Source organism: Heterodontus francisci, chromosome 2 (genome assembly GCF_036365525.1).
Source record: "Heterodontus francisci isolate sHetFra1 chromosome 2, sHetFra1.hap1, whole genome shotgun sequence".
In the NCBI taxonomy this organism is placed as follows: Eukaryota; Metazoa; Chordata; class Chondrichthyes; order Heterodontiformes; family Heterodontidae; genus Heterodontus; species Heterodontus francisci.
In genome coordinates, this window is record NC_090372.1 from 95,099,470 (window position 1) to 95,114,977 (window position 15,508).

At 43.9% G+C, this 15,508-nt stretch overlaps 1 protein-coding gene across 1 annotated transcript in view; it reads right to left on the reverse strand.

Annotated features, from left to right (window-relative positions):
• The window catches only part of LOC137345649 (dynein axonemal heavy chain 11-like), a 622,812-nt gene that overhangs the window by 604,353 nt on the left and 2,951 nt on the right, over positions 1–15,508 (reverse strand). The window lies entirely within an intron of this gene.

Below are 15,508 nucleotides of genomic sequence, written 5' to 3' on the forward strand. Positions count from 1 at the left end.
AATCAGGGGTGTGGGGGGGAATGTAGAAAAAAAACACACAAATTTAAGTACATGAAAGTTAAAATGAAGGAAAAAATTGTTAAAATCAGTTACATTGAGAAAAATGTGAAGTTAAAGTTAAAATAATATAAATTGAAGGGGGGAAGACAGAAAAGTATTTAACTTCTTTTTAAATTAAAATTCAATTTTTAATTTTGTTGTAGATTAGCAATATTACAATAAACATTCTGGCTTTTGTGTGGTTATAGGCAGTTATAGACATCTATGTGAAACAATAATTTTTCTGGACCTGACAGCAATCAATGGCTAATTATTGAGGGACTGCAGTTCTGGGAAGACAGAGAGCAAGCAATTAACAAGCAAGAAAAATTAGAGGGGAAAAAATCTATGGTCCAGATTTCACGGTCAGCAGTGAAGTGGCAGCCGCTGATCTCGAAGAGATCTAGTGATCTCTGTGGTGCGGATTTCCCCTTTCCAGATGTTACTTTGAATCTGATGCCAAGTCAAGGGGATCTTCAGGCATCCAGCACCAGTGATGTCATCAAGTAGGGAAAGCAGACAATCACACTGAAGTATTCTCAAACAGCAAGCTCGGAAATAAACTGCACTAAACTTTTCACTTTAAAGTTTAACACAGAATAAAATAAATGATTGGGACATACACATGGATTAAGGTAGAAGCTGAAATATCATTAACAAACATTAAAGAAAACTTAATGTGATTTTTTTCTTTTAACATAACTGAGAAATTAGACATTCCACAAATATTAATTTCTCTGTAGTAATTATGTACCTCTTCTTCTCCTTCTTTGGCCTCCTTGTCTCGGGAGACAATGGGTAAGCGCCTGGAGGTGGTCAGTGGTTTGTGAAGCAGTGCCTGGAGCGGCTAGAAAGGCCAATTCTAGAGTGACAGACCCTTCCACAGGTGCTGCAGATAAAATTGGTTGTCAGGGCTGTTTCGCAGTTGGCTCTCCCCTTGCGCTTCTGTCTTGTTTCCTGCCAACTGCTAAGTCTCTTCGACTTGCCACACTTTAGCCCCGCCTTTATGGCTGCCCGCCAGCTCTGGCGATTGCCTAATTATGTATCTAATATGCCATTAAAAACCCAGTTGTACCTCTTTCAACAGGGTGTAACTTTTTCAAGGGTTTTTACATCTAAACTAATAGTGTAACAGGGCAACTTCTTATCAGTTCAATGATTTCTACTTGATTGCAGTCTAAAGGGACTTCAACAGGGTACCTTATAGCGAAGAGCAGAATCACCGACAGCAACTTCTGGATTTCCGCATTTAACTGTGCACGTTCAGACTCCAGAAATTGCTGTCAGTTTTAGAGGTATAAAGACAGCGAACACCGACAGTTTTACTGTCATTACTAATCCAAAATCTTACAATAAAATGTTCAGAATAAATTCAACCTGCTCACTGGAACCACAGGCACAATCAAGGACACCAAAGGCCTGTCTACACAACCTGCCAAACACCAGAGGTCTAATTGACTCAAGACAAATGTCATGATTGATTCGAATTTGAACTGCACTCTCTCATTCCGTACTTCTCAAAACTTTTCAAGGCATGCCTCACCAGGAAAATGGTCTCTCAAGCTAAAAAGCCAGGGAACTTTTTTTTTTAAATTTAGACGGTGCAGAGCTATAAAAACATAGGGTTTCAAAAGACAACAGCAGGAAGAAACTGACCAGATATCTCCTGCTAAACATTATTCCGGACTGTCTTAACCACCCTGGGAGGCTACCGCCCTTGTGAGGATGATATATGCAAAAACTTCAGTATTTAATGTAATCTTATGCTAACATTGTAAAGCAGGATACACTTGGGCATGATACACAATGTTTAATTTATAAAACAGCCATACACACTCATATATGTATAACTGTTGATGCCAATGAATCAAAGTATGTTGTAAATGTCAGATCAGTTTGCTGCAGTACTTTCATATACTTAACTTGAATAGATATTTCACAACTTGGCTCAGTTGGTAGTCCTCTCACCCAAATCAGAAGGTTGCGGGATTAGGCCCCACTGGAGGACATAATTTAGGAACATACTTCAGTGAAATGCTGAGGGAGTTCTGTATTGCTATTTGGGGATGGTATTAAATTGCATGCTTGGGTGAAAGTTAAAGAGCTCATGATACTATTTGAGGAAGAGCTGGAAGCTCTTCTGGGTCTTGGCTTCTCTGAGCCAACACCAACAAAAACTGATTAACTGATAATTCATCTCACTTGCTGTTTATGACCTGTTACTGTATCCAAAATGGCTGCCAATATAAAACCAATGATGTACCACAAAAATAATTTACTGTCTGCAGCATTTTGGGATGTGATAAGGTGCTCCGTAAATGCAAGTCTTAATTTTCAGAAACAGAGGGCCCATCACCGCCCAGTCTCCAAGAGATTTTGTCGAGGGCAGGATAGGCCGACAGCAGCCTTCCCGCCCAGAGGCCAATTGAGACCCTAAAGTGGCCGATAAACGGCCACTTAAGAGCCTCTTCATCCTGCGGAAGACACCCGTCGGCAAAAGCTACTTGTCCCTGGAACCCCCTCTATGATGAAATATAGGTATAATAGGCTTTACTAGGTAGAATTTAGATGTAATTAATACATTATAACCTTTTAGAATTAAAGATTGAATAAATGGTCAGTTTTCAAGACTCACTGAAATTCCCTTTAAGGGCAGAGTTAAATATCCATGAACATCCCTGTTACAATGGAATGTGTACTAGAAATACCTTTTAAATTAAAAAATCCATTCCAAGGTCTCTGTTACATTGGAAACATACCAAGGCAGGCTATACATGATCCGTGATGATAATTGTAATCTTAATTAGTTGATAATGTTAATGATACAGACAAACTGATTTAAGGAGATGTACAAGGTACCATCAAAGAACCATCATAGATCATCAATCACAAAATGGAATGTTACCTACAAAAACAGATGCCACGTAAACCCAATTTAACCCAAAAAAGAAAAAAGTTACTACACAAATTTAATTAAAAATCTTTTAAGTATAAAATACATTTATAAAGTTAAGTCTTAGTGTTACTATAAAACACTACAAACATTTAGACTTGTGCAAGCGGCGCAGTGGCTAGCTCTGCAACCTCACAGCTCCAGTGACCTGGGTTCGGTTCTGGGTACTGCCTGTGCAGAGTTTGCAAGTTCTCCCTGTGATCGCATGGGTTTCCTTCGGGTGCTCTGGTTTCCTCCCACATGCCAAAGACTTGCAGGTTGATAGGTAAATTGGCCATTGTAAATAAATTGCCCCTAGTGTAGGTAGGTGGTCAGAGAATTGTGGGGATGTGAGAGGGGAAAAATGGGATTAATGTAGGATTAGTATAAATGGGTGGTTGATGGTCGGCGTGGACTCGGTGAATTTTGATGGATATTCTAAGATATTTTGCTGTAACATTGTCAAAGTTGAAATTTTGGATTTTTTTTAGAAATAAGATTATGTTTTACATCTCTCAGTAATCTTTGATATTGTAGTATACTTATCCACTTTGAAGTATATTGCGTGTTATATTCTTTAATAAATATATAAAAGTTAATAAATCATCTCATGTAGCATTCTGTATACAACTACAAGAACACCCTCTCTGTGTCTCTTTAGGTGGAGAGATACGTATTGAAGAGAGTTTCCCAGACCCTTATAATATCTAGGATATTCATGACTTAGCCATAATTAGTTTAAAAAATAGGCTATCCAAAAGATGGTAATATTCTCTATTGGTTTTCTTTCATTGTGGAAAAACACGTTCAATTCCTTGGACCCAAATAAGTGTCCAGAAGAGTATGTCTGGTTTGAATTTAATTACAGGAGATTCATGGGGATGTGCTCCTGATTTGGTTTAGCCCCTATTAGGGGTTAAAGTCATAAATCACTTCACCTCCACCTGCACTTCACGACCACTATCCCACCCAACCTTGCCGGGGCCTTCTGACTGGCCCCGGCAACCCTGCCTCACTTACCTGAGGTCCAGCGTTCCAGCGCTGGGCCTGGGTCCAAGGCCTCTGCAGTACCAGCAATGGCCACCACTCCGAGCAGTGCTGAGCTGCCGGCAAGCAGCTCTTGGAGGTGGGATCCCCATCTTTAAAGGGACGGCGATCCCAGTGCCGGTCACTTAGGTTTTAGAACAACGTAGGATCACGCCAGTGGGGCTCGAAAAGGCCGACGCAGAGTTCCTACCACCTTTATGGCCCGCTACCAGGAATCCTGACCCTGCCACAAAATCCAGCCCAAATTGTGTGCAAAGTGTAATGTAAATGAGAGGAACATGCCTTTGGTCTGTACAACTGAAATCAAATATTTTATCTAACCAATTGGCTAGTAGAAAACAATGAATGTGCGGTATTGCAACACATGCTATGTATTATGATTTCATGCACACCCTAGATTAAAGGCCTGCTACTCGACCTGAACCCGACGGGACCCGACAACATGTGTCGGGTTTGGGTCGGGTCAGGTCGCACTTCCGGGTATGGCATTCAGGCTCAGGTTGGGTCGGACCAGATCGGACATGCTCCATCACCACCCCAGGTAAGTGACTATAATGTTAATTTACTTTTTGACTTTAAAGGTGGTTTGGTTACTTATTTTAAGCATGTGCAGGTAAGGAACAAAATGAAAAATGGAAGGTAGGTTAACTAATGATCGGGTCAGGTCGGGCGCGGGAAAAAATGGAAGGACTCGGGCCGGGTCGAGCTTGGGGTCGGAGGGGGTTCTGTCGGGCTCAGGTCAGGTCTCATTTGCAGACCCCAGCAGGCCTTTACCCTAGATTGCTTTTCTGCAGCCCAATGCAAAGGGTCTGCTTCTACAGACAAGGCTGCACTCACTATTCCTGTGTTATTGGTTCTTAACACAAATGTACCAAACACTATGAGAATGATTGCTAAGTTAAATGAAGGGTTCCTTATTGAAGAATAACAAGATTACAGGAGAGCTATTCAATACACACACAACCTGCTGACTAACACTGCTCCAAGTTCTGTATCACATTAGCTTACATCACTTCCTGTGATGATGTAAACTAAACTGTTTATATCATTAATATGGTAACTGGTACACAGGCACTTAAAGCAACATTATAACATCCCCCTTTACTTAAATGGAAATTTATACAAGTTATAAGCTATGTACATAATGAAATAGGATAATTGTGAATATTCATGAACTCTCACATTAATTAACCAAGTGTGTCTGAAATGTACAGGTGGTCTGCTGACTCAACCTGATCTGGTAACAGTGAAACTTTTGCTGAGAACTGGAATTGTCAATTCTTTTCTCTTGACACAGCCACACACAGGCTAGTGGTGAGAAGGGCACTCCCCGTCAGATCCTTCCTGCACACCCGGAGTCTCTCCGCCTCTGCACGCTGCCCTCGAGGTGGCTGTGGTGGGGATGAGACTGTCGCCACGTCCTTCTGGAATGTGCCTTTGCAAAGCAGGTATGGAAAGAGATGCAGTGGTTTTTGTCGAGGTTCATCCCGAGCAGCTCTGTAACATAGGACTCTGTGCTCTACAGGCTGTTCCGAGGGACGCATACCAAGATAAACATCAACTGCTGCTGGAGGACCATCAACTCGGTGAAAGGCAGTCTTTGGTCTGCCCGAAACATGCTGTTTTGTTAGTGCAAAGAGTTGTCCACAACCGAGTGTTGACAAATGGCACATTCCGAGGTCCAGGCCTACATGCTGAGGGACGCACTAAAGCTTGGGGCAGCCGCCGCATAGACTCAATGGGAAAAGGCCACTGTGTAAGGTCCTTCCGCCATAGTATACCAACGCACTGGAACCTGTGTAGAACCGCTTGGGCTGTATGCACCAAAATATGTTTTTGCTGTTGTTACGACCAGGTGAGAAAGGTGTCTAGGGGTCCCTCTCAGCCTTCACCTGGTCTTACTGTAACAGGGTCTAATTTTAAACACACCGTGTTTTGAGCTCCCCCTTGGTGAATCCTTAGTCACCACTTTCCAATTATAAGGTAAAACAGACTTTCTTAGGTTTAAAGAAGAAAGGTGAAATTTTTATTGAAACTTAAACTCTAATTCAGTTAATGCCTACAGATACACTATGTGCACACGCTAGCATGCATACGCGATACATACATGCAGGTAGGGACAGAAAACAGCAGAAGAAAAAATAAAGTGGAGAGGTTTGAGCAATACCTGAAGAGTTTTTGGTTACGGGTCTTCAAGCTCACTGTATAGTCCTTGCTTGTAGGTAGATCTTGCTTTTCATTGGGGCCCAGTATTCTCCTTAAACCTTGTTCACTGTAGAAGATTTTTCTCTCTTGGGGTTCATGTGTCCTCAATGGATTCTGAAGCTGATGAGAAAGAGATGGGAGCAGACAGGAGAGAGATGTTCTCAGTCAGAAGCCAAGAGCTTTCTGTCTTCAAAACACCATTTCTCCAATTTAAAACTCACAGTTCAAACTATGCAACAGCCAGTTAGTCATGTGACTAAACTGATCTGACCACATCTGTTCTGTGTATTGGGAGCAGGGACTGGTCCTTTGTTCCAAGCAGTATCTGATAATATGCAAAAAATGTCCTTCCAGCCAGGCCTGGCAATTCCTTATATCAGGCCTTCTCTTCTTCCCAGCAACAATTTGAAGTTTAATGTCCATGTGGTGAAATTAATGTGCCTCGTTCTTGGCAAGTGGGGGCCTGCATGTCACCTCCACACCCAGGGGAATGAAATGCGATTTGAAAAAAAACGCATTTCATTTGAAGGGTTGGGGAAATATATATGTATATATAAGATACAGAAAACCATGCATTTCTCTCATTCATTTCCATTTATTCATTAATCCTAAAACTTACTACAACTGTCTATTCTTGCTGCTTTAATTTCCCCTTTTTGGCATCCCACTAACCATGTGGTTCTTTGGGGAAGTTTTTCTCCAGTTTGCCCATTTCCATGGCTGCCTAGGGTCTTTGTTCCTGTTGAGGTAATTTTTTTCCCCAGGAGTGTTAGTAGTGGGCAGGTCTATCCTGAACTCTCTTTCAGTGCTTCGCTGAGTCATGCAAAGGCTTTTGACTTCAAAAGATGGGTGGTTCCCCTTTTTCTCTGACTGTGGGGAGCATTCTTTGTTAATCTTCCCTTTGTTCTCTGGGACACCCCTACCTGTAGGTATCTGTGCAGACTCGAGTGCACCCTCCTGTGGCGCTTCAACTAGGTAAGGCACCACTCTCAGATTCTGTGCCCCCTAGAGATCTCTCTTTGTTTTTGCAGGTTCCTGTAAATGCTGTTAGTGACTCTGGTGGGGTGCTTCTAGAGTCTGCATTTATGTAGGAAGACGTGGGGTCTAACTTCTCACATTTTTTGGGGTTGGCTGACCAGACAGTAGGGGTTTTCATTCGGGATTCCTCACAGACTTCCTTTAACCTGCCCTCTTGGTCACTTTTTCCCATTCTTTTTCTAAACTTTTGCTAGCCGTGTGCTTGCCTGTCCCCTTCTAGGCAGGGGTCCCTTACAGTTCACCAGCCCTCTGCTGGAGGGTCCTCCTAACAGGAGTTAGGGGTGCAGGTTTCACTTTCAATCAGGGACTCCCTCTGCTTCACTTTCGGATTGTGCAGATTGTGCTAACTCTCACAATACTGGTTCCCCCTCAACCTGGCACATGTGGCAACTCCTGCAGTACTGCACCACATCATTGTGGGGTTTTGGTCAGTCAAACAGCTGTCTTATGCGGGCTTTGGTCTTTCGTGTACCGGCATGTACAGCCACTGTCGTCTCATGGGCCCTTCTTAATACTTCTCTCGGGTACCTCTGTGGCACCGCTAACTGGTGAACTATTGCCCACTCCTTGCTCTCTGGTCTGTGAGGAGAACATTTCCTCATCAGTACCCCATTCCTTAAATGATAGCAATCAGGGACTCCCTCTGCTTCACTTTCGGATTGGGCAGATTGTGCTAACTCTCACAATACTGGGTTGGCTCGCTGAGCCTCAGCTAGGGAAAATCCATTTGATTCATTCCCTGGGTCTCCTAACTTTCCAAAGGAAGTCTCTGACAGGCAGACCTCTTGGTCATCTGCCTACAGTGCCAATGCAGTCTCCTCTGGTGGAGTTGGTTTGACCATGGTCTGCTCCACTACACATTCAGGGAAACTGCAGGGGACCGTCTCCTGCCACTGCCCTGCTTCTCTGACCTCCTGTGGTCTCTCTTTCACTACTGGGGGCTACCACCTTCACCTCTGCCAGATCATTACCTCGGAGCAGGTCAGCCCCGTACACAGGCAAACTAGGGACAATCCCTACAGTCACCGGTCCCGAAACTAGGTCGCGCTCCAGGTTGTACCCGGTGTACAGGTACAGGCATACACTGCCCTCCAATACTATTCACCACCATTTTGGTGTTCACTGCACTCGCTGGGGGAAAGGTCAGACCTTTTCCAGTAAAAGAGACCTAGTGACCCCTGTGTCCCTGAGAAGCACTATGGGCTTGCTTGCCCCACTCGAGGGGTATGGGGTTACTTTCCCTTCAAACATAAAAACTTATAGCCTTCAGGAATCCCATTAGCTTTTTCTGCACTGGCCGTAGTAAGCTTCCTGGGTCTCACTCTTACTGCAGGTAAAGCTACAGCTTGTTTTGCTGTGCTTTCCATCACTGAGCAAGTGTTCCCTGATTAACCCTACCGGTTTTCCCTTTAGTTTCCAGCAGTCAGCTTTTAAATGCCCTGCTTTATTACAATGGGTCTCACTCTTGCTCACAGCACCTTACGTTTTGTCTGGAGGAGGGCCCTCAGTGTCTCCTGCATTCCTTTCTCTTCCAGGACTGCCCGGGCTTCGATCACCTTCCCACCCTTTGTCCTTTCGGATTTCTGGTGGCGATCAGGAAAGGCTCTCCCCTGGGAAAGTGACTTATAAATTAAAGCAAACTCACAGACAGAATGGCCACTTGCTGGGCTCCCTGAACCCACTGCTCCTCCACATGGGTCTTTATTGAATGTGGGAGGGAGTTTTTAAATTCCTCTAACAGAACTACTTTCCTGAGATTCTCACAACTGAGCTGTATTTTAAGAGCCTTCAGCCACGGTCAAAAGCCACTTGCTTACTTCTTTCAAACTCCAGATAAGTTTGATAAGCTTGCTTTTTGAGGGTTCTAAACTTTTGGCGATAGGCTTCGGGTACCAATTCATATGCCCTGAAAATAGCATTTTTTGGTCAGTTCATAATTTGATGAACTCTCATCTGGCAACAGGGAATAAACCTCAAGGGCGTGCCCAGTTAGCTTGCTTTGCAGTAAAACAGACCAGGTCTCAGCTGGCCATTTTAGCTGCCTTGCCAGTTTCTCAACAGATATAAAAAATGCCTCCACATCTTCCTCATTGAATTTTGGAATTAATTGAATGAGTTTTAGCAATTTTGTACCCATCCCTGAATTTTGTTCCTCCATATTGGCTATGCTTTCACTGGGGTTACTCTGTTGCCCCCTAGTTAACTCAAGCCGCTTCAACTCTTTCTTCGCATTCTTTCTGGAAGCTTCTTTCTCTCTCCTGCCTCTCTCTTCCTCCTGTCTTTCATGTTCTTCACGTTCCTTCTAAAAGGCTCTTTTTTTTCTCTTTCCATTCCTTCTGGAAGGCTCTCTCTTTCTCCCTCTCCTGCCTCTCTCTCTCTCTCTTTCCTCTAAAATTCAAGTTTCCTCTGTTGCAATTGTACCTTTGCTTACAGTACCCTGTCTGGGTCTGCTTCTGCTTCTTCAGATTCAAGGGAAAAATGGTTGGTCGCTAGCAAAACAAAAACTAGTCTTGAGAGATTAACCCTTAAAATCCACTCATTTATCAAACTCCCTCCTTCACACTCTGTGCCCTCCAGCGGCACTCAGTGTTCGGTGTGATGCTGTTGGATAACTCTCTCAGCTGACATCTGTTCCGTCTCAATGTCGTTCCATTCAGGATGGTTACCTTGTATGACCATGGCTTGGTACAGATCTTTGACACATCCACAGGGAACCATATCTTTTCTTCTGAGTGGATCACTCCGACCTTCTGTCCAGTCCGTAGAGGAGGTAACTCCACCCATGCATGCTTGTTATGTGAGATTTTCATTTTCTCTCGTCTTGCCAATAATTTATCTTGGACCAATGATGATCTGATCAGATGACGACTTGGAAGAGTTGCCCTGACTTGTCTTCCGCACATGATCTCTGCTGAGGATGGTAATCCTGTACCTAGTGGTGTTGCTCTTAAGTGTAACATTGCTATTTGAACGTCTTCATTGGTCTCTTTACATTTCAGGATTGGTGACTTTACCGTCTGGATCATTCTTTCTGCTAGTCTGTTTGACTTTGGATAGCGTGGAGATGACACGTGATTTACAGCCCACTTTGCACACACCTTTAAATGGTTTACCAGTATACTGTGGATCGTTATCCAACACTATTTCCTCCAGGGGACCGAAAAGACTGAAAACTGCACTCATCGGGGGGAATTTTACAAGCCCTGCAAGAGTGGCTTTCATGGCAGGTGGGACAAGTTAATTAGGCAGGAGCTGATATTTCGCATTCCCAATGGCAGGTTTTCTTTTTAGATTAAGTCAGCGACGTGTTTGCAGTAGGTCAGGGTTCATCCCGTCCTATGGCAGGTTCCAGCTTTTCATACATTTACACAGCATGAATACTCATTACCTTATCATTATTTCAAATTAAGTCCTACCTGCCAGATTAAGTCAACGGCACACAGGACTGATTCACATACATTTAAAAGTGGCGTGCACCAGTCGGCTTTGTGCAGTTGTGTCTGAGGTCAGTGGTTTTATTTCTTGAAACTTTGGCACAAGGAAGGCCAACATTGGAATGGATGTTTGGCTTGCTGCTCGGGACCAGAAAGGGCGATTCTGTTGGTGGTTGGGGTGGGGAGGGGGGTGGTGGGTGGAGGTGCAGGAAAGGGAAGGCTGGGAAGAACAAGGTGGGAGGAAGTGCAGGGGAGGGTATGGTATAACATTCAGGGTGTGTACTAGGTGTTTTCTTTGCTGCTGTTGGGTGTGGGGGGGGGGGGGGGGGGTGTTTGGAGCAGATAATCGATGTGATGGTCATGACAGGCCTAAAGGGAAGGGGGAATGCTGTCAACGGCAGGGTCCTGTGGGGCAAACGCAGGGTACTGGCTGGCAGAGGGAACGATCACAGTCACGGGGCGGTTGGATTTGGTGGGGGGCCAGGCTGACATGCATGTCAAGAGTATCAACCAAGCCAACGCAAAGAGCCACTTCATCCTCATGATGTTCCATCACATCCATGATCAAGAATAGCTACCGACTTATTTACCGTCAAAGGTGACGATTTCTCACTTATTACTGACTACTTCTCCAAATTTCCTATCATTTGCCAATTTAGTGATACATCAAATGCACCAGAAGTTGGCTGCGCCTTTGCTTCCGCCGTTGTTGCTGGTTCCTACGCAATCACATATTTAAATTAATGTTTCAGCGGGCATGGGAGATACATGCGATCATGCAGCAGGGATGGCTTTCCATTGGAATCCTCACTGCTCATTCTATGTTGTTATTGATCCCTGGCCAATAAACTGTTTCACGTTCAAGTTGTCTTTCAATGGCCTCGTGGCCTTGATGTAATTAAGGACATCTTGACAAAGCGTTTTGGATATCACAACTTGTTTGCCTTTGAAAATGACACCACTCGTTATCCCTAATTCATTAAGATATGCCCAAAAGGTTCTGAGGTCTCTGGGATCCCCTTGCATTGTATTCGGCCATTCACTGATGATGAGCTGCCATAATGCCTTTAGGATAGGATCTTTGGAAGTCTACTCTTGGACCTCTTCGTGTTTCTTCTGTCCAAATCGCATTAGATCAATGTTGCACACATCCTCTAGTTCCACATCTATTTCATCTACTTGAACATCTAACGGTACATCTTTTGTCTTCTTGAGGTTGGGTAGCCTGCTCAATATGTCAGACGTAACCATGAGGTTTCCAGGTTTATATTGGATCTCACAATCGCCCAAGTTCAGTGTGAGACAATCGCGGGATCAGTGATACACTCAAGGGGTCAGCTGATACTGTAATTAGTAGTTTTTGGAGTCAAGGTGTTGTGCTGGTGAGTGGTTCTTGCCAAAGGCCTGTAATCAGTCTCGACAAAGCGTTTGCCAAACAGGTAAGTATGGAATCTGGTGATATGGAACACTAATGCTAATGTTTCTCATTCTATGTTCGAATATTTCACCTGAGTGGGTGACAAACTTTTAGAACTGAACGCAGTTCGTTTACCTTCCTGTAACAGACATGCTCCAAGACTCTTTTGTGAAGCATCTACTTCGAGTTTAGTTTCTTTCCTTGGATCGTAATATTGTAAACATGTTTCAGCAGAAAGTGACTGTTTTAACAAACCGAATGAAGGTTGGTGAAATTCGTGCCACAAGAATAGGGTATCTTTCTTGAGAAGTTCATGCAGTGGTGATGCTTTCAAAGAGAAATTCGAGATACATGGTGCTAAAAAGTTAAACAGGCCCAAACACCTCTGTAAATCTAAAAGCAAAATACTGCAGATGCTGGAAATCTGAAATAAAAACAAGAAATGCTGGAAATACTCAGCAGATCTGGCAGCATCTGTGGAGAGAGAAGCAGAGTTAACGTTTCAGGTCAGTGACCCTTCTTCAGAAGTCAGGGTCACTTCTGAAGAAGGGTCACTGACCTGAAACGTTAACTCTGTTTCTCTCTCCACAGATGCTGCCAGATCTGCTGAGTATTTCCAGCATTTCTTGTTTTTACTTTACCTCTGTAAATCTTCCTCGTCTTGAGGAGTAGGCATTGATTGTACATCCTCAACTTTACTGGGATCTGGTCATATTCCAGACTCAGAATAGACTGAACTGAAAAAATTAATATGGCTCACATTAATAGCACATCTTCTACTAATAAACACAAAAGCTTCTCTTCTAGCCATCTCCATGAGAATGTGAAGATTCTTGTCATGCTCTTCCTTGGTACTTTCCGTGACTTTTATGTCATCCACAATGCAAACACAGCCAGGAACACTCTCGGCAATGCGATCCATCTAATGCTGGAACAGATCTTGACTCACTGGCAGACCAAATGGTAACTGTAGAAAGCAATACCTCCCAAATGGTGGTCTTAAAGTTGTAAGTTCCTGTGAATCTTCGGAAAGGTGTACCAACAGTGCCCATGTTTCGCGTCCAACTTTGAAAAAAGGTGGTGACTGTTTTTAATTGAGCTGTGCCTTGCTGTAGTTTCTGACCGCTTCTTCGCTGCCAGGTTTTCTATAGTCTTGCTGAGTGTTCCTTTAGACCACACACCTTGCGGGTATCTCTGAATGCGGGATAGTTATGTGGCCGATGCATTAGACAGCACTTGCTGCACACTTTGCCCTGTCGAGGTGCCTTGTCTACCTCATCTATGGTTGTTGCTGCTCCAAGCGCTTGTATGTATTGTCTGCTTGCAGCTACCGCTTTGTATTTCCTGCCATCTTTGAGGGGACTGTCGATATTGTATCCTTTTTTCTTCTCAAGCAGATCCTTTTGGAATGTCTCTATTGGAGTTGATGTGATTATCAGCTCCATTATCCTCTTGGAGAGTTCTGCGTCTGAGAAATCGCAATCTCTGCCTTTTTCCTGACATCTCCTGATGAACTGGTCAATAGTTTCTCTGGACTGATGTATATAGGCTATCAGTTCAATAATCTTGATTCTTAGTTGGTCTAGCATTGTGCACAGTTTAGATGGGTCTTTTTGGCCTGCTTCTGACTGTCCAGAAGTGTTGATATGATGGTCATAGTCCAAACTCAGAATAGACTGAACTTCATTACCAATCGCTATCACTTTTATTGCTTGCTTGTTGAGGTCTGTCACTGCAAGATCTAAAAATCATAGCCCCAAATGCTGTCTAAATAGCTGGAATTCGTGAAGGACCATCCAGAACCTTCCAATTCATGGCTGCATATTTTGCCATCAGGGCATTAAAAATTCTTGCTCACAAGAATTCCTTTTGCCAGAACTTTCCCTTTAAATTATTTTCTTTTCAATAGCTTTCCTTCAAAGGAAAAAACAATGCAGGTCGACTATGACTGCAGCACTGGACCTCTGCCATACCCTGAGCTCTGTGGCTGCAGTGCGCATTTCCAGCTACTGCATGGGGAGACTCTGCCCACCAAGCTCTTTTTGGCAGGAAAATCACAACGCTTAATGGCAGTGCAGTCTCACAGCCCCAACTGAGCCCGATTCTGCCAGAATACCATCTTTCTGGCTGACTATCATTCAAATAAAACATCCCTTTTATTTATTCTCCGAGTACCGATTCTTGAGGGTGGTTTTCGAATCTGGCCCTATGTCACGCTGCTGCTGCTTCTTCCAGCTATCTTCAGTGTTGTTCCAGTCTTTTATGGCTTTGCACGGGAGAAGCCATTGTTCACGATATCGCACTTGTGATTGCTGAACACCACTGCTAACATGTTGTGCACCTCTGCCTCGCTGCTACCCGACTGTTTTCCGCTGCCACCGTATTGTGTTATTGGTTCTTAAAACAAACATAACAAAACACTGAGAATGACTGGTATGCTAAATGGACGGTTCATTATTACAGAATAACAGAATTACAGGACAGCTCTTCAATACATGTACTACCTGCTGACTTACACTGCTCCAACTGCTGAATCACATTAGCTTGCATCACTTCCTGTGATGATGTATTCTAAACTATTTACATATTCAGTTGTATGTTAACTAGCATTAAAGCAGTTGTTAAAACAATACCACAACAACTATTACCCAAAATTTAGCATTATGCACAAAATAATCTGAACCAGTGAGCCACAGGGCAAACAGTAAACCCTTCTACCAATGAAGCACAGATGCTAATTTATACAAATTGAACAGAGAGCTACTGGTCTCTCTGACTGACCAACAAATATCACTCTGACCGACTTTATGGGCTGGATTTTCAAAACGGGGTCAGGAACCCAACACCTTGATGAATTCCAGGTCCCAACCCTGTTCTTCAGCTGCATCGCTCTTGTGAAGCAATCTTTGAATGCTAATGCCCTAATTGGGCAGGAGGCGAGCTCGGTCCCCAGTTAGAGGTGCCAAGCACCTCCAAGAAGTGGGAGCTACCTGCCTGACCCCAGTGGCAAAGGTAGGCAATAGCCATGTTCGGGGCTGCTACTGCCTTGCCAAGGAGAGCAAGCAACTCATGCAAGGGCTAGGATAATAAAGACGGCGGAAAGTGGCCATGGATGCCAAGTACAGCGCACAACCTGGCGCTAGTTGGCCCCTCATATTTCATTTCAGCACACATAGAAACAAACTTTCTTTTGGTCTGCAGCAAACAAACATGCACTAGACTGGTTGGGATCACCAAAATCAGATTTAAAAATTGCCTTCCTGAATGCCCCGGTCCCTTAACAAGCTCCGAAAGGAGCTTAGTGTCCGTTAAAGACATGCGTGCTCCCCATTCCCTTCCCTCTGCCAGCACTTCGAAAATTCAGAACTGTCCCAGAGGTGTCGGGATCCTGGGACA